Source organism: Equus quagga, chromosome 5 (genome assembly GCF_021613505.1).
Source record: "Equus quagga isolate Etosha38 chromosome 5, UCLA_HA_Equagga_1.0, whole genome shotgun sequence".
Classification (NCBI taxonomy): domain Eukaryota; kingdom Metazoa; phylum Chordata; class Mammalia; order Perissodactyla; family Equidae; genus Equus; species Equus quagga.
The window spans coordinates 82,594,159-82,614,806 of record NC_060271.1 but is presented as its reverse complement, the minus strand read 5'-3'; positions in this window follow the sequence as shown (position 1 = coordinate 82,614,806).

The following is a 20,648-nucleotide window of genomic DNA, read 5'->3' as shown; positions in this document are numbered from 1 at the left end:
TTTCTAGCCTGTAAGGTTTCTGCTGAGAAGTCAGCTGATAGCCATATGGGGTTTCCTTCGTATGTAACTTGCTGACTTTCTCTTGAAGCTTTTAGGATTCTCTCTTTATATTTAATTGTTGACATTTTAATTATAATGTGCCTTGGTTGGGCCTCTTTGGGTCCATCTTGTGTGATGCTGTCTGTGCTTCCTGTACCTGATGTCTGTTTCCTTCCTTAGGTTAGGAAAGTTTTCAGCTATTATTTCTTCAAATAGATTCTCTTCCCCTTTGTCTCTCTCTTCTCCTTCTGGGACACCTATAATATGGATGTTAGTATGCTTGATGTTATCTCAGTGGTCCCTTAGAGTGTCCTCGTCCTTTTTAATTCTTTTTTCTTTTTTATGTTCACCTTCAATGATTTCCTCTACTTTTTCATCCAGCTCACTGATCCATTCTTCTGATCCTCTACTCTACTGTCAATTCCCTGTAGTGAATTTTTCATTTCCATTATTGTATTTTCAATTCTAATTGTGTTTTTTTATGTTTTCTAATTCTTTGTCAAAGTTCTCACTGTGTTCATTTAATCTTCTCCTAAGATTAGTGAGCATCCTTATGAGTATTAGTTTGTACTCTTTATCAGGTAGATTGTTTATCTCTGTTTCATTTAGTTCTTTTTCTGAGGATTTGTCTCATTCTTTTATTTGGAACATATTCCTTTGTCTCCTCATTTTGCCTATTTCTCGGTGCTTATGTCTATGTATTAGGTAGATCAACTACATCTCCCAAGCTTGGAGATGTAGCCTTATATAAGAGATGCCTTCTGAGGCCCAGCAATGTGCTTCCCTCTCATCACCACTTCCAAATGTTCCAGGAGTGTCCCCTGTGTGAGCTACATGTGCCATTCTGTTTTGGCAGGGTTGCTCTAGCTAAAAGTGCCCGGGAAGGCTAGGCTGTTCCACTGGCCAGCTAGTTGTAAGGCTCAGCTGCAAGTGGCTGCTATAGTCACTTTAGTCACTTTAATGGGCAGGGGAAGCCCCAGAACAGCTGGCTATAAGGTCTAATAGCATACACCCGGGGCTGTTTTGCTGATAAGTGAGTCAGGTTCCCAGGATGGCTGGTTGCTAGGCTCAGGGGCTCACAATTGCTGTAGGCCTCCAGCCTATGAGGCTGTTGTCAGTTCTCTCAGGAGCACAGCTGGGTGGTGATGGCCCCCAGCATGGCAGCACACAAACAGTTCAGGCATTGGAAGGTGGGGCAGATCCCCTATGTGGCTGTTTGTGAAGGCCAACAGCACAAGTCAGCTACAGCTGATAAGCCCCACTGCCCATGGATCCACACACCCCATCAACATAGTCCTGCCCACTACACATACCACACCGTGCCACCCCACACTGAGGAGGAGCCACTTGCCTTGCTGCGGAAGTCCCACACACCCCACCTACATGGGCCCACAAATTCCCCTTGGGCTTGCTGGTGGGCAGGGCCAATCCCGAGGGTAGGCTGCCTGCCCTGGCTGAGCTGGATTAAGTTGGTGCTCTAGTGGGCAGGACAAACCCCTGTGCTAACAGAGCAGAGGAAGAAATCCAGTGGCATCTGCCAGTGTCTGTGTCAGCACCCCTCTACCAGAGTACAATAATGGCCGCCACCAGTGTCTCAGTTCCTGGGGAGGTGGTCCTAGCCACGTCCTGCCTCTCTGAGATGCACTCAGAGCTTGTCAAGTGAGTCTTTTCCACCAAAGGACTATGCACCTTTCTTTCTGGTTAATTTATGTTTGTTTCCAGAACGGGTGAATTTGTGCCTGGGCCCTTTAGGAGCAGGCTTTTCTTTCTCTTATGTTCAATAGCTTTTCTGGGGGTATTCCCCATTGATTTTAATAGCCAGCAAAGCCAGGTATTATGACACTTGCCTAGGTTGTGCTGAGTTCAAAAGCTGCTTATTGTGGCAAAGCTCTCCTGCTCCTCCAGGAAAAGCTTCTTACCTTGAGATTGCTCCCAGCCGTGAAGCACTCCAGCTAGAATGTGGATTTTTCTTCAGCAGAAAGGGATTTCTGATTCTTCCACCTCAGTCAGTGTCGTCCCTTGTTCTGGTGGTTCCTTTTATCCGGTTTCCAGCTCTTTCAGAGGTAATTGTTCCACAGGTAGCTGTAAATTTGTTGCATCCATGGGAGGTGAGTTCAGAGTCCTCCTACTCCACCATCTTCCCAGCAATCCCCCTTCCATACTTTACAATTTTAAGTATTGATTCACAGCTATTCCATGATTAGGTACAAGAACGAGGAGTACAAATGCTACGTTGGAAACAAGTTCTTTCTTGCTTAAAGGATGCAGAAACGAAAATGGTGACATCACGAAGCCCTCATGAATCTACCGAGAAAAGCCCAGCTTCGTACAAATCTTCGGCTGAGGCCTTTTGCACACTCTAGCTGACCACTCAAGGAACTCATTACTTCTAAAGGAAATACTTGAGAAATGGCCTCGTCTTCACTTGAGGTCATGATTTAGCTTCTCAAGAGACATGCATTTGCAGGAAGGCCATGTGGCCGAGTGGAAAGAGATTTGCAGCTACGTTCACCGTGAAGACTATTGCTGTGTGACTCAGGAAAAGGCCTTTGAGTCTCAGGATCCATATCTGTGGGACAGGGTGATAAGATCTGCCTCAGACTTCCCTGTTTAGGATCTCTGGGGATATGTTGGATGCAGTTCAAACCCTTTGAGCTTCTATGATAGGAAAAAAATGTAATATAGATACAAAATACACCTAATAAGTGAGCTGTCTTGTTTTCAAGTTCTTATCTATGTGATTGAACTAAGAGTGATAGACTCTTATTTCAGCAAGATGACCTCCTCCTCTAAGAACATGACTTGATTATTATTCCCAGCCCAAGAAACCAGCGGTCCAAAAAACAGTCAATAAATCTGGAGAGAGAGAGCACAAGAAAGAGAGGCAGAAAAGCTCAGTTTAGACTATGGTCTTATAGAAATCTAGGGGATATTTCTTGCCAAGAACCAGGTTGAAAATATGGATTCTGTTTGCTGTTCCTGCTGTGTCAGCGATCCATGGTGTATCCTTATGGTTTTGCTTGATTTGATACAAATTCCCAAAACCCAATTCATTCATATTAAAAAGAGCATGTAAAGACTGACTACAGTGGTGTCCAGATGACCCCACCTGGGGATCACTTGGACCCCTCCTTCCCTGTGGTTATATGAAATAGCACAGTTATCTAACACTTATTCTCCTTCCACAATAAATTGTAGGTAGGTGGTTGTGACATTCCCTGCTCATTGCCTAACTGATACGCATCTTCCCTCCTTTCTTGCTCATAAAACTGTGACTGTTTTCAAGCAGCAAGATGCCCAGCCCCAAGCAAGACACTCCTTTGTCCAGCTTCCTTAGGAGTTCAAGATGGTGACGTGATGCAGTTCTGGCAAATGGGATGAAAGCAAAAGTCTATTGGGAGCCTCTGGAGCAGGTTTATTTCTGCTGATGTGAAGGGGCAGGTGCTGATGGCTCAGTCCCTCCCTCCCTGTCTTCTACAGAAGGAGACAGATGCAATGGACACCTGGCAACCACCAGAAACAAGCATGAAGACAAGAGCCCTGGCATGGAGGGCATAACAGAAAGGTGGAAAGAGTTTAAGTCCCTGATGACATCGCTGAACAGCCACATCCACACTAGAAACTGCCTACATCTGGGCTTTTTGATATCTGAGAACAAGAAACACCTTTTTGTTTAAGTGTCTGAATGTGTCATGTGATGCTTATAGCCAAAATCATTACTGATACAATGACCATATTATTTGAGAGTAGATAAATGGTTCTATAAATAGAAATAGCATCCTGGATCAATAGGAATGAAGGGCTCTGAAAGATCCCCTGCTTCCAGGAAAAAGTATCCTTAAATCATCTCTACCATTTAGTCCCTTTTCTTCGTGGTTCATATGTAGAGATGCAGAATTCTTCCTTAGATCCTGAATCCTTGGCCTCAGCAGCCTCACTGTTTCCTACCACCTAGTTCCCTCAGCTGTTCCACATCCGCCCTTTATTATTTTCCGCCCATTAATCACTTGCATTGTCCAGGTTTACAATTTTCCAAACTCTGCCCATTTCAATTAGATGCCAGGGTCGCAGACATAACCCGGCAGCCCCGACCTGCATGGGGCTCACATCAGAGGCGGCTGGATTCCTGCAGGCTCTCTTTCCATGTATGCCATCTTGAGACCAGGACGAGATAATTTCACTCATCTAGAAAATTAAGGTGAATAAGAGAACAGAAAACTGGAATGGCATATGGTCTAGCTTCCTGAATTTGTGTGATTATCCATTATCAAATAGCAGGCTCTGAGTTATTAAGTCTATTGACAGATGCAATGTAATTTTCTTCAAACAGATAGAACTGATCCTGGGGCTGATAAGGTTTGACTGTGCAGTGCACACTCCCTCGTATTTTGATCATTCTTCACTTTCTTCATTCAGTGCTCTATGTAATCAAATTACCGGTACCAATATATCCCCAGAAGTAAAGCAACATAGGATGCCTTACATTTATACCCAGGACTCTCATTTAGTGACTTAAAATTTTCTGACTCTGAGCAGCATTGCTTTATAGTCTTGGGACCAAGAAAAATAAAAATAAGTAGGAAAATTATAATACAAAATGTTCCAAACTCTGGGTCTGGGAAAGGTTTGAAATAAATGGCACAGAAATAGGTGAGATCAGGCTCAAGCTTAGACAATTTTAAGGATTTCAAAGTTTGCAGACAACACTGTTCTGATACTGCTAAATGTGTGAAGGGGTTGACTTTTCCTTTTATAACCCCTGGCAAGGAGGTTCTCATATGGGTGATAAATCAACACGGAAATGTGGCTCAAATTACAAAAGCAAAATAAAATCATTGAGACAATAGCTGATAACAAACTGACCAGAGAAGATATTTTGCGAACATTTTAAAAAGACCCCTCTGAGTACACACAACAGGCACCCAACAGCACAATGAAGGGGCATGCCTGTTTTCCAGCACCTGGGAATAACCTTCCATACTTGTGAAACAAACAAAAGTCCTTGTTGTCCCCAAATTTAGCCTTGGGCCTTAATTCAAAACTGGTATATTTTTCTCTGATCTTTCTACCCCACCAAGATGACTTTGTCAATGCTCTGAGTTCCAAGAGTTAACAAAATGACAACAACAGGAGCATTTAGATATTTGCTTTTAAATGGGTAGATACAGTATACACATTATGATTAAAATACAAATCCTGAGATGACATGAACCCTGTAGGAGGAGAACTGTGTTGGCGGACTCTTTACTCTTCATTTGTGAAGAGGTAGGTAAGACCCTGTGCCTTCACACAGGAAAAATGACTAGGGTTGAGTTCTTACCGGAAACCAAAATATTTTAGAAGTTCAGACATGTTACCATTTGCTCAACAATAAGTCACTGAACTTTAAAGCAAGTTGTTGATTATATGTGACTGTAAGAATATAATTCAAATATAAGATTGGATAAGAATTTTATGTAGTAAAGGCAGTGGTGGCGATCCTTGGGAGATCAGATATTCGAATTTCATTGCACCTTCAAGAGACACTTCCCAGGTTCTTCTTTGTTTTCCTAGCTAGAGGCCTTTGATGTTTGTTTGGGGAGTTAGTTAAGATTTTCCCTTTTCTAAGCCTACTAGGAAAACATTCTATTTCTTTTTGGCTGGTCATTCTCAAAGACTAAAGACAGTGAGGTTATCCGTTTTCTCTAATGAGTCGAATCTGTTTATTCTACGTAAGTGGAGTTCCACAGCAAATTTCAGTGCTCCAACATTTCTGTGAAGTGTTTTTAGTATAATAGATTTTTTTGGATGATTTTATTTGTTTCAGAATTTCTCTTCCCTTCTGGAAAGGCCACATTCAGATGTGACTGATAGAGTTTAATGGGAGAATAAAATAAAAATATTATTAATGACCCAGAGCTGCCTGAATCCTAAGAGCCACACTGAATGTGCGGGATGCTAGTATCGGCATGCAAGGAGCATCAATATTTATTATGAAGATGTGCGTATTGATTGAGCTGTAAAATGATTCAGAGTAATATATGCCATCCCAATAATTGAACTCCATTCAAAAGAACACCAGTGTAGCCACAATGAAAATTGAAAGAGACAATTTTGATTTATTAAATTACTCTATGCAGCCACAAGATATTGAACAAAGAGAAGAAAAAGTTAATATAAGTCTATGGTCATGCTGCCTTGCTGTTAGAAAGGAGGACCAGAGGCACATTTGCCAGCACGACTAAGATGTGTCTGGTTCTAAGGGCCTGGCCTCATATCACTTCAAGGACAAGTGCTCTTTTGAAGTGAACATTTGGTGACCCTGAGGCAGAACTGTGAGGCCTCACCTTCTCCCATGCAGGAGTTATCACCTTATCACATCACCTCTCTGGTCAGCACAAACATTCCTTTCTCTCCTCCCTGAACTCCTACGTCTATAGGTAGATATGGGCATGAGGGGAGGTGACAGGGTTGAAATTCAGGTTTAAGGAAACTCTAATGGGGCTACTTATTCAAAATCCTCAACTAGCCAGGATCCCTCCCTACATTCTGCTTAAACAGAAAACAAGTCATGTACATTTCACAGCACATTCAGGCAGGACATCAGGTCAGTTGGCTTGTTTTTAAAGACTTTAAGAATCTGTACTGAGGTCAGTACATTCATCTCAGCTTTTTCAATTCTCTGTATCTTCAATTAATAGTGTAAGTTCATATTCGGATTGGGAACCCAGTCATATTATACAGATATCTGTTATTATAGAAACATATAATTATCTTCATAACAGCATAATTACTAAGACATGAAAGTCAACAAAAAAGGTTTTAAACATAGATTAAAGCAAAGATATTATATGCAACCATCAACCCAAACTGTTCATTCCCTAACATACCCCCATCTCATTATTTTGGTTAATCAGAGTCCACTGGCTTGAATGGTGGCCTCCCAAAAGACATGTCCACCAGGAACCTGTAATGTGACCTTCTTTGGAAAAGGGGGTCTTTGCAAATGTAATTAAGTTAAAGATCTGGAAATGAGATCATCCCTTTCGAGATTATTAAAGTGGGCCCTAAATCTAATGACAAGTGTCCTTATGAGAAGACACTGAGACAGAGGAGAAGGGCATGTGCGGACAGAGATAGAGTCAGGAGGTCTGCAGCCACAAGCTAAGGAACCCTGGAGCCACCAAAAGCTGGAATAAGCAAGGGAGGATCCCCCTTAAAGTCTTCAGAGGGTGCATGGCCGTGCTGGCACCTTGATTTCAGACATCTGGCCTCCAGAATTGTGAGAGAGTACATTTCTGTTGTTCTAAGCCACTAAGTGTTTGGCAATTTGCTACAGCAGCGCTAGGTAACTAATACATGGCCTTTCACTATACTCGATCAAATGCCACTCAATAAATGCAAATAAAGTCTAATTAAAGATGAAGATGCTTCACTAAGTCATTCAACACTTATGAAGCGCTACTATGTGCCAGGCACCATGTCAGACTCTGAGACAGAGTAAAAATTTTAAGATGTTACAGTATAAGATCCTCATTGACCTTACAGTGAAATCTGAAAAGTGTTTTTTTTCCCTTAGTCTTTGTAGAACAAGAGACAAAAATAGCAGAGATTTTAAAGAAGAGAATATGAACTGGGATAGGTGGGTGGAATTCTTTTGAAATAAAAATTATGAAGGGAATTTTAATGTGTGGGAAAGATACTGTTACTAAAGAACTGCAAAAAGATTTAGATGTTCAATTCAAACTTAGAGTTTATCAGTCCCCAAAGAACACCAATGCTCTCTACATCACCTGTTAATTATAAAGGAAAGAATAGCAAGTGGGAACCCCTGGCAAGACCTGAGTCCTTTCCCAGGGAACTGTGCTGATGAAGGAGAGCTTTTCCTCCATCCTATTTGAAGAATTAGAAAGTAAAAGTGGCACTGAGTCCTCTGTTGTTTTTCTACATTTTCCAGATGATATTTTGCATTATGATGTGTCATCCCATGTTGTATCAATCACATTACAATATGTCACTTAACGTAACATAAAGCGATATGATTGACACAATTTACTAAGGCTTGTCACAACATTGCATGTCAACCAGGACATTTTTATGGGTTTTGTAAAGAAAAAAAAGTCAACATATTTCACTGAACATCGCATCCAAGGTGCAGGGGGGAGGGAAAGAAAGGCTCCTTTGAAGATTTTTGCGACATTCTTGTTGAGGGAACTGATAAACATCTGCTGAGTAAAGGGAGTCAAATGTCTTCCCTCTGCCCATATGAAATGGGCCTGATGAACTATTTCCAGCCTGTCTCAGGTTCATCGTCAACTCTTGCTCCCTGTTCCCGCTTGCCACATTTAATCCAAGACACCTTATAAGATCACCTTTAAAAGAGGCCAGAACTATCAAATGGAAGCACAGGTTGGCAGGCCTCAGTGGCAGATTGGGAAGCCATTATTGGTTCTAGAAGCCATTATTTGTGTAAATGTGGTTGTAGGTAACAACTTAAGCAAAAAGGTGGGTTTATTATAAGGACATGGGGATTTCTTAAGGAACAGAAGGCAGGAACAGAAGTAGACCTTAGGAAAGGACTGGAAGCAGTAATTGAAATCCATTGGCATTTTCTCCTCACCTCTGTTTCTGTCCTCTGTCCCACTTGCTTTCTTCTGCCTTCTCTGCTGCTGCTCCATCTTTTTGGTAGAATTCACCCCCATAACAACAAACTTTACAAATTAGAGTCCCAACCACGTGGGAAACGGTAGTGGATATTTGTTGATTTCCTCTGTGGGATGTATTTCCCCTTTCCTAACAGTATTCCAAATCCCCAGTGAGATGCAGTGTGTGAGGGATGGACCTTGCCTGTAGCTAGGATTGGCTACTCAAATTGGGGAACTCAGATTGGCTTCAATCAACCACTGGATTCCATGACCCTGGCCAGTGATTGCTTCAGGGAAACGTACAAGGTCTACATAGGTCCAATTAGAGTGAACCCAGAGAAGAATTGTGTAGAAAGCTGGGACACAAACTCACTTTTCTCCCCTGGGTCTATCTGAGTAAGAATTTGAGCCCGAGACTACTGTCACCCTTTTTACCACCATAAAGGGAGCCAGCTTGAAGACTGAGCTAACTCAGAGGAAGAGAAGCCAAGACTTGGATCCTGGTGAGATCATTTGAGTCCTCCATCAAATCACTCCTGTAGCCCAAATCTCTCCTAGAACAGTTTGGGTACGTGAATCAGCAAAGTCCCTTTATGCTTAAGATCATATGAGTCAAGTTTTCTATTCTTTGTAACCAAAGAAATACCAACTTATATGAGAGACCAACTTACTACTTCAGGAAAATGTCTAGCCAACCTAGCTTGAGCCAGCCAGTCTAATCAGCCATGGCAAGGGTACAAGCATAGTTGCTAGGTGCTAAACACCATGGACTGTGTAGGAGAGCCGTTCCCAGAGAAAAGAGTGGGAGGCATTTTGAATAAAATCTGTTGTCAGAGAAGATACCCATTTGCTGGGTGAGTCTGGATACACAGCCCTCTGTGATTTGGTTCTTTTCAGTTATAAGTCACATCTCTGCACCTTAACTCCTTCTTGGTAAGCTGATGGCAAATTAACTTGATACTCACTCTGAATAGGGTTTCATACCTCACAGGTAGGTTCTAATAAAAACATGCTTTACATTCAGATGGCTTTTTACATTTTTCAGAGTTCTTTTCCTTCTTTCCCTTTGCTATCGCTGTTTGTGTGTAGAGAAAACAAAGATTTTTAGATTCTTTCATTTTATAATTCCTCACTGCCCAACCCACTCTGGATTTCTATGGAAATACTCCTTTAAGAACATCCTCTTCCAGGGGTGGATGTGTGGCTCATCTACCGTTGCTGAGGGTGCAAGTGGCCCAGCCTTCGTGGCCTTTCTGGATGAATCTTGGATATGACGTAACAGGAGGCTCAAAGCTCCTCACACCTTTATTGAAGGAACTCCTGTTGGAACTTAACACGAAGCAAAAGTCAGAGCCATGTATAGAAAGCAATGCACAGTGTTGTTCATTCAAGTGTTTTGCTTTTTAAAATAATGATTAACCTTGTTAAATAAAGTGTGATTTATCCATGTGACAGGATTCTGTTAAATGATTAAAAATCTTGTTTATGCAGAATATTTTAGGAAATGGAAAAATGCTTGTGAAATACTGTGAAGTGAAAGAAGCAGGTACAAATGTGTAAATATGACATGATGCTCATGAACTCCATACACACTCACACACCCTCCAACCTGGGAGGAAACAAGTGTTAACTGTGGTTGCCTCCCGATTCTCAAGATTGTGCAATTATGAATGGTTTTTATTTTCTTTTTTGTACACTTTTTCTTCCATTTTCTAAATTAGTCCACAGTGACTAAATAGCATTTTAATAATTAGGGTGGAAAGGTTACTAAGAACATATTTCATTTTTGTAGATGTGGAATATATTTTTTCTCTGAATTTTAGTTTTAGAGACAGTAGAAGCATGTTGACGTGAAATAGTTCTGAGACGATGTAAATGTACCATATCATAATAATACTGAAGAAAATAGAGTCAAATAACTTTTAAAAATAACAACAAAAATAGGCATTACTCCTTTAAGTAAGAAAAGGGTATTTTTGTCCATTATATTTTCTAGTTGAAGAACTTTATTTCTACTAGAAGAACAAAATGTTCAGTTTAATTCCTACCTTTGAAACTCCTCCAAATCAAAGGTCAGAACAACTTCCTATCTGCATCATCGTGTTATAGCAGAGGTAAGATTTATAACTCCGATTGCATTTTTGTCTCCTACAATAAGCCGAAGTGAGTGACGTCAGAGATTCTGCTTTCACTCAGTTTCCTTGTTTTTGTGGCATGAAGTCAAATTATTCACATTACTTTAATGTAGTTTTGCTTAGCTTAATTATATACTGAAAGCCTGGCACACATAATTAATCAACGTATTGCTAGCGACTGTTGAACAACCCGTATCTGTTGGAAATTTTATTATAAAATACCGGATGTGAGGGAAAGGAAGATAGGAGCAGATGAGAGAGAAAAACCATGCCATCTTTTCCTCAGACAAGTGTTATCAAAGTGGTCATGTGTGTTGAGAGAAATCAATTTAGTTGTACAGATTGGTCCTCACTTCTGGAAAATCCAGAATATATCTTCCATCATTCTTTTGCCAGGCTGACACACCAACAAGAGCTACTTCATATGCTTTTTGCTTTACCTTATACAGATAAAAAGATGCATTGTTTTTCAGGTCACACAGGAATACTGAGCACACCTGGTGTGGTTCTGTAAGCCAGGGCCTTAACAAAGCTTTCGTCTCCGCCGCAGTATTCAATCATTACTCTTACACCCTCCCCCTTATTTCATATGAGAAAGTGGAGGAGAGAAATGGCACTCCGAATTTTTTTCCAATAAAGGTTTTTGTTATTTTTAGTTTCCTTAGACTTCATGGACTTTTAAGGAAGTCTATTTTAAGAATGTGAAAACTGATTTTAAAATTTAAAAATTTGCTTCAAAATACATTGCTATGAGGAGCTGATATGTAGGCATTAGCAAATCTAGTATCTTTTTGAGCACCCCTATTAATGATCGAGTTTAATTTGCCCATCATCTGACTGCCTTTCCTGAGTGCCTACTCTGAGCCACCGCCGGGATGGGGTCTAAGTTTCATTCTATACAAAATAAGGATCAGTGTTCCCATCTCAAGGAGCTGACAGGTGAGTGGCAGAATAGCCAAATAAACCCAGGGTTACGTGTGGTGTGATAAGTGTTCTCATCAAAGCCGACAGAGGGCCACCCAGCCTCCCAATGGTCCAGGAAGGCTTCCCTGGGGAAGTGACACTTGACTGAATTGAGAAGGATGGAGTCAAGGCAACCAGGTTGTAAAATGGTGCCCTTTCATCTCCTGGATCCCCACTGATCTCACAGCATTATTAACTGCATTCCAGAAAGGAGAATACTGAGGAACGGAATCAGTGTCACACACCCAGGGAGGTAAATGTCTGGCTGCAAATCAGGCATCCTACAGACTAACCTTTGCTCTTCCCATCAAGGCCAAACAAAGAACCTATCGTTTTGCTAGGCTCTGCGAAGCCCACACAAAGCCACATCACCGAAAGAGCATTATTTGTAAATAAAGATCTTTATTAACTCCCAGAGATATCAAGTGAACTTAAAAAACTGCTTCCTCCAAGCACTTTCCTCAGCCAAGACCAACGCAGCACACATTAAATACCTGGCCCAAGATGACGATAATGAGGAACTGGGGGTCCCAACGCACATGCTCCTTTCATTCCCCTGAAATGCTGATCATTCTGTCATAGGCTCCTGGGCACTGACCTGGTTGTTTCTCCATTATGCACAACCCCAACGTTGCACCTACAACAAAGTCCCTTTTCTCTTCTACTTAATTGTTATGGTCATTGCCACTGTTGAGTGAAAAATAAAATATCTCTGTGCTGACATATCGCTTTATTTTGTTCTGTTTATTAAAAAAAGAGAGAGAGTAGAACTGAAACCAGCAGAAAATAATCCTGTTTGATGAAAGCCAACAAAAGTATAAAAGTGGTCAAATTCCACAGAATCCAACCAAATTTGAAGAAACTGGGATCAGAATATGCTTCTAATAGAACCATTGGCTTTAAGAAGTGGCTATGGCCTGAATGACTCACTGCCTCACCAGTGCCAGACACATTTCAGCAGCTTCAAGAAATAGGGACAGGAGCCTTAAGTCGGGTGCCCTGGATTTAGTCACCATGCTGGTGGTGATTCTTTGTCACTATGGAGCCAGTTTGAAAAGGTGAAGGCCAGATCAAAAATGGAGAGCACGCAGCAGAATGTGTAGAATCTGTGCTCTCAGCAGCACGCTGTGCAAGTCTGAAGTCCATCTCTGGGCTCTCCCTAAGTCAGAAATAACCCAATCTCAACCTCATCTTGTCCCACCATTCAGGAGTTTCCAGAGACCAAGAATAGTACCTATATTGAGGCAGTTGGTTTCCATTCTCTTCCCAGTACAAATTTTGTCTCATAACTGTTGTTTTCTTGTTGTGTCAACTCTACTTTTAAAAAAATTTTAGGCAAGTGTAATTGTATCAAACTGCAATTTGAACATAACCAGTTAGAAATGAATGTGAACAAGATCTCTCGTTTATTTGTCTTATTAAACAGCTTGTGTTTGCAAAAAAAAAAAAAAAAAAATCACAGCAGAGGGTTATTTCCCGGCACCATGTTCCCTATATCTTGGAGAACCACAGCCCTCACATCTGACACTATTAAATCTGAATACATTGCCATGTAAACCAATGGAAAGACACATTCCCCTGTCTTTGCGATAGCATTCATGGTTCTTGCTCGACATCAAGACACTGTTTACTTCTACTGGGCCAAAGAATTCCACTGGGAAAGGGTGATCCTGTGTCTTTAGCCAAAGACAAGATGTTATCCTTAGACTTATTGGGCATCATTTATCCTATGTTGATGTTTTATATCCCTCTGCTTTCTATAAGAGTTGAAATAGAATTTAAGATTACAAAAAGCGGAATATCATTCATTAGCTCTGTCCACCCCAGAATCAACCCGCAATGAACAAAGAAGAGTAAACAAGAGCAGAAAGACATTTAGGGTTATGATGGGGGGTGGGGGTGTGTGCACATGCTCACTCCCTTACGTGTGTATTAATCCCTACCCCTTGTCCTGCGGAGGGATAAAACATGATCCTCACTCCTTTACAGTTAATCTCAGAGGTTAATTTTGTTGCCTATACGTTGTAAACAAAGAAGATATTTCTTTCCCAGCACAGGGCCTTTTGCCATAAGCGAAACAGAGAAGAAAGTCACTGCGTCCTGAGGATTAAGGAGAGGTTGGAAGATCCGAAGAACCTGGCGCTGACAGACCTGCTTATTAAAAAGCGTGCTCTGGTGGCCGGGCTGCCGCTGACGGGCTGATGTGGCCGGACTTCAGAAGGCCAGCGCACAATCAGTGGACTGTGCTGCTCTGGGGGCAACGGCACGGGGAGCCTTTCTAATTTGTCGAAGTTGTATCTAATTCCACAGAACAAAGTTCGCAAAGAGAGATGAGCAGAATCCACAAATTATTGCTCATTCACCAAGCCCTAGATGGAGCGATAGAAGCAGCACACAGCTAGGATTTTGTAAAGTAACTTGACCCCTGCCAGTCGGCTTTGGGTAATTCCGCCTCGTGGGCATAAGAGTTTCCCTTGTTTTTTGTTTAATAGGATTTATTTCTCAGAATATTAAAAAGATAACATCAACATCTTTCAGTGGCCCCATAAACTATTTCTGGAAATAGAAAAAGAATGGTTCAGGTGTTTCCCTTACTCCTGATAGGACTTCTGCTCTCTCATCAGCTAAAAAAGAAAAGAATGTGGTTTTGCGAGGGGTGTGCCTGGAGCAAATGAAACGAAATGGTGAGTTTTCTAGAAAGGCAACATCCTTCAAACTTACGTTGCCCATTGAAACTCCTGCTTGCCTATTTGGAGAATGAGACTGACTTTCAAATGACAGCTTAGAAGTTCAAACTCTGAAAATTTAGAAGTTGTTAAGGGAGAAAGCACAGACATGTTAGTTTCCACGTGTCGGGCAACACTGCTAGAAGAAAATACGCTCTGTGGCAGAAAACGTCTTGAACAATCTTCAAATGAAGTCTCCAGGGAAATATTGCCTTCTTCTTGGTAAGGAGGGGAGCATCCGAGTAGAAGCAGGTACAGATCTCTCAGGAGTTGTGTTGATCTAAGTCCGCCCACTCCAGGAGCAGGGTGGTGAAGGCAAACGCTGGTCGGGTCCACCCAGGTGAGTGACCAGTCCATAGCAAGACATGAGGGGTTTATAACTCAGTGTTTTATAATGATAACAAAAGAAAGAGTTGGTAAGAACTGAACTCACATGATGGAATGCATCACATAGCACAACTAAACAGTTAACTTAGCCGTCAAATGCAATTCTCATGTGGGTAGAACCAGAGTCTAAGTCAGGCCTATCTACCCATCCCTGCTCTTCAGATGTTTGATGAACCTCTGCCTCGAGGCCGTCCTAGGTCTCCATGAAGCTCCATCTTCTTGGGTTGGGCCATTCTTCATCCCAAACCCAGTCTCGCTCCAACTGGTCACTCTCTTTTTTACCTAATAGCAAAGACTCTCAGTTGAGACATTTTCATAAATTTAAAATTCACTCCTTGCCTTATAGTGAATTCACTACTGTGGCTCCACGGCTCTCAGTATTGATCTCCTCATGGCATAGACACATGAAAGTGCAGCCCTTTTAGCAAATGTGACGCTCTTCCAACATGATGGGCTCAGCTAACTGCTGTTGCAAAAGTTTCTTCTGCCAAACACCTTCCCTCAACTACAAGGAGACAGATTTTAAGGATCATGTAGTTTGGGGCTCCATGTGGACTATACTTGAAAGGCAGTTCTTCTTACTTGGAAACCCTTTGCTTTTTCCTGTCTCCTTGTATCAAACCAACCTTTGGATGCAGGGCCAGAGATGAAAGAAGAAGCTTGCTTGCTGCACTCCTAAAGGTAGGCCTTGGGGAAGCAGCCCGGAATAGTCGACAGAACATGGGATTGTAAATTAAGATCTGACCTTAAATCCTGGCTAGGGCAGTTACTTCCTGTATGACCCAGAGCATGAGTCCTACCATATCTGAGCTTCAGTTTTCTCATATAAAATGGAGCTGAAAATAATGCTTCCTACTTTGCAGGGCTGAGGTGAGGGAGAAATGAGCCAGGGAATAGGAGGAGACCTTGTAAAATATTCTATAAATGTTAGCTGCTGTTTTTGCTTGGTTGTTTGGTTTTGTTTTATGATTATTAACTGCTTTTGCTCATTAGCAAGTTATGTCCCCACCTGGTTGGTCAGCCCACATAACAGCCTTAACCTATAGTCCTTTGTAAGAACCCTTCCCCATTGCAATTAAATCATTTGTGAGGGTGGGACTTTCATATGCCATCTTATTAAAACATAAAATAAGTGCTTATATAAAAATCAACTTTGCCATTTTGATTGGATTTGGGGTCAAATAAAAAATATTTCAAACCACCTGTGTAGAACAGGGCATAAGGTGTGTTTATAAGAGAAGCAATGTGGTTGAATATTATTTTATGGTATTTACTACATTTCTCTCCTCCAACTTACAAAAGAGTTTTGAAAAAGCTTGAAATATAAGGCATAAATATCATAAAACTGAAAGATCATTAAAATGACTAAAAAGACAAAAGAAAAATAAAATGTGAATCTACACTAATGCAAATTTCTGCAGCTGAACACATAACTTAGCACCAAGGTTATTGACAGTCAAAGCAAAATGGGCAGGGTTGTGAGTGAAGTGGCTTTCCTTTTCTAAGGAAAGAAAGCCTCAGAGGAAGAAAGTCATTTCCTAACTTTAAGTTCTAGAAGAGATTTTTCACAGGAGTCCTCACATGACTGATTTTGAACAACACAGTACTCTCCATAAAAGGTTTTCTAAACATGACCAGTTTTTATTGGTTATCTGCCCTACTCAGAGAGAGTAGGAAACCCATTTTTCCATCATTTTGGAAACCCAATAGGAAAAGGAAGCTAGCTGTGTGCAATAAAAATTGTGTAACTCTTGACTCATATCTTACTGTAATTTATATATTCAATAATTATGGACTTACACAATACAAGTTTTATAATGAATTTATTTTGTTTGTTATAATTAGCTAAGATCTATTGAGTTCTCTTTAAGAGCCAGGCAAGTGCTAAGCCCTTTTTCTGCATTGGCTCCTTTAATCCTCCCCAAAATGCTATGACACAAAGATGATTATTTCACTCCTTTTACACCTGAGAAAATTGAGACCGATGGAGGTAAAGAATCTTGCCCGAGGTTACACAATTTGCAAGTCATCATGAAGTTTGAAGCTGAAGGACGCTCAAGATTGTCGGCCAGACCCCTCACCACTGTGCAAATCCTCCTCACACACTTTCAGACAGACTGTATAAGAACTTCAACTAACCATCAAATGAACGCAAAAGTGTATTGGATTTGATCCGAAAAGCAAGTTGGCAGCCAGCGCAGATTCTATATCATCCATTGAGAATTTTTTAGAAGTAAGCTTGTGGAAAAAGAAAGGGATGTTATTTCTGGTTTGCTGGTGGCGAAGACTGAACAGCCAGTCAGGGCACATAAAGAGAAGTATGAACACTTCATTTGAAAGTTGGGTCAGAAGCCTACTGGACTTCCACTCTGCTTCCCTGGAAAGTCAAGAAGATCGTCTCTCTTGTGCTTCAAAGTTGCCTTCCAGAGTTAGAGCCCTGTGTTAAGATGTCTGATCTTTGTTTCCTGATCCTTGGCTACAGTGCAGGCAGTCATATCAACAAGCTGGCGAGCATCCTTCTGCCTCTCTAGGATGCACAATGCTGTGTATGTTGTTAACCTCCAGAAAACATGTGATGATTTTAATTGATTCTAAGTCTCAGCTTTGTCATCTAAAAAATGAGAAATTATTATGAATGAGAAGTAGACCGTAGTTCTATTCTAACTTCTAAGATTATATGACGCTACAATCCAGTCTTTTCCCCCCAGGAAACTTAACAAGGTTTTACAAATTTCTTTTCCTCAAATCTAAACAAAATATTATTTTATACAGGAACACCCTAAGGTTAAACACCTCTCTTCTTTTGCCTTTTCTCATTGAGACTTATTTTGGCAAAGGGATTAAATGCAAAGGCTGTGGGTACCACCCACCTATAACTGTGTGTCTTGGCAATTTATTTAAGCTTAATGCCTCAGTTTGTTCATCTGTAAAATGAATCTAATAATAAAATCTACTTCATAAAGGTGTTATAAATTTCAAATGAGTTAGTAGCTATAATGTGCTTAAAGACATGCTGATAACCTAGTAAACACTCAGTAAATGAGTTCATCAGTCTTGAAGTCAACCCTTCCATTCTTCTCAAGATGTTATTCTTAATGTATACATTTTCCAGTCTCCCATCCTCTAAGGTTGTGACTTTTTCCAACCTGACTTACAGATCACTCCCTTCCACATCCAGAATCCACCCAGCCATCTCTCTCCAGCCACTCCAACAGTAACTGGAAGAAAAATGTTTTATAAGACTTTCCCCGATATTAGGACTTCAGATGGATAACTCTTCTGGATTTTAAATTCACTGCTTCTCCTCCACCTCCTTCGCTCACTTGCAAATACAGTTACCCTTCATGTATGTGGCACAGCACTTATTTTAGAAGGCACTATTTGCAGATGGGGTTTGAGGCCAGTACAAGAGTGAATTGCTATCCTTTTTAGTAGACTTAATTTTTACGTGCAATTACAAGAACATCAGATATCATCAACACACAAAAGTGTGAATAAAACCACAGTATGTCTTCGTCTTGAATTAGAGAAAATAATTATAAATTTTATCTGAACAAGGAGCAAAATGTGTTGTGTCTATTATTCCGTCATTCACAGGTACTGTCTTTGAAAGGCAGCAGTAATCTTTGTTCTAACAGTCTTCCTCCCTGGACCTAATCACGTTAAGTCCTATTAAACTCTTCCTTCCTAAATCTCTCTCTGAGATGCACTCAGAGTACATCATATGACTCTCTCCTGGCATCTCTCACAATCTGTTTCATATTAAAGTTCTTTATGCTCATGCCTGTCTTCTATACTACATCTTTTGGATTGGGAGGCCCTGGAGCTTGATTTGTCTTTGTATCTCCAGCAGCATCTCGCACACAAGGCCTAAACTACCCTAAACTCTCTCCCTCCAGCCCCCCCACCCCAACACACACACACACACACATACATGGTCCTGTTTCACTCTTCCAGGCTTTTTTATTCCTGTTCCTTTTGCCCCATATGCCCTCACCTCCTACCCCCTCTACATGGTGGACCCCGCTTATCTTTCAAGCCCAGCTCCTATTCCCCACTCACACTCACCCTCCTCAGTCTCACACTCCTCCCCCAGGATTGCACAGTGAGTAACTCATGGTATTAGAGTTTTTCCATACTCTTCTGTCCACCCAACCTGATTGTAAAGTCCCTAAGGGGCAGAACTCTATCTTCTTCATCCTTCTACTCCTTACAGCAGCTGTCATGGAGCCTCACTCAGCGGACAGTCAAAAATATTTGTGAAATTGAACTACCTTGAATCCTTAGGACCAACTTCAAGAGTAAATGCTCTCTTTAAACAAGTACTCTGAATTTCTCAGGAAACTTGCTGGAAGAGTACTAAGGACAGTTTGCCTGTTCATATATGTCACCCTATGGCTTCGACACATGAACACTGAGTTGAAGATAAAGGATGAGCATGAATCAACAAGAAACCCATTCCCAGAAATCTGACTCCACTGTAGGTTGCACAGCCCAGTGGCAAAATGAGAGAAGAAGGAAAAAGACCAAGCCTGAAGCTCATATAGATTCAATAGCAGAAGCTTAAGAAACACCACAAAATGATCCACATGTTGGTTTCCAAGAAATAATTGGTCACCCTTACAGGAGAAGCCCAAGATGCTGTTCCATGACAGGGCATCAAAGGGGATCAGAGGCCCTGAAGAATCTGTGTTCTGTGTCCTCATTAATGACACAGGCCCTCTTGGAACACTGGCTTCTCAGCCCCACAGGTAGTAGCTTTAACTCCCCCTTCTGAAAGGTCTTCAGGAAGAAGGGCATGACTCATTCCCCAGGAAAGGAAGCTGTTCCCTTGTCTCCAAAGCATGATATTAACCTTCCATTTTAGTGTGCACTACAGCTTAAAAAGTCTGCCCCAAAGCCATTGACAGCTGGACAGATGAGTTTGTAATTCTTTACTTGGATGAAAAGAAAAGGCTGTGTGAAGTTTTCAGGTGGAATTTCCACCCCTGCCCTTTTTGTTTTATTGGATTAAAATGGTCTCGGTGTTTTCAGAGAGGGTTCCTCTTAAGAAGATGCAAATTTATACCATCTTTCTGCACTCTTAGGATCACTGCTTAAAATCCTGCTCTGCTTAAAATCCACACTCTGCTTCAGTTACACACATGTAATTCTTCCTGACCTAGATGGAACAGAAAACTCACAGCAAATTGAGAATACAGATCGGCCTAAAAGCTCAGGAAAGAAAGCTAATGGTCTGCGTGTCCCACACACGGGATTCCTGGGAACTTTTTTTTTTAATTGTACCTCCTTTTAAAAGGAAAATAAGCTATTCTTTCATTTCTTATTACAGTCTAGGAAAGATCAGCACCTTAAGGGAGAGATTGCAATACTGAGAGACACATGTGGAAATCACTTCCTTGATGGCAATTTCCTGAACTGCTTTCAAAAGCCCTTTTTTGGCTTAAAGAGTCCATGGAGCCCTTTTAAGGTTTTAGATAAAGAAACTGATCAGTTTCATAATGTTGTGATGAAATTAGAGTCCATATTGCTTAGCTGGTATGACTTTCCACACGGTAGCTATCCTTCTCTTAGAGATGGGCTGTGATTATCTGGGGGGAAATCTCCTCTCCAGTGGATTTAAAAGGAGGCAGAAAGGGCATGGAGTAAGGACAGAGGTTTGAACTTCGTTTGCAGTAATTTGAAGGTTTGAAGAGACTATCCCGACTCCCTGATCATGAGCCCTGTTTTGATCCCCACATTCAGGGAAGTCATTTCAGTGAGGGAACGTCTGG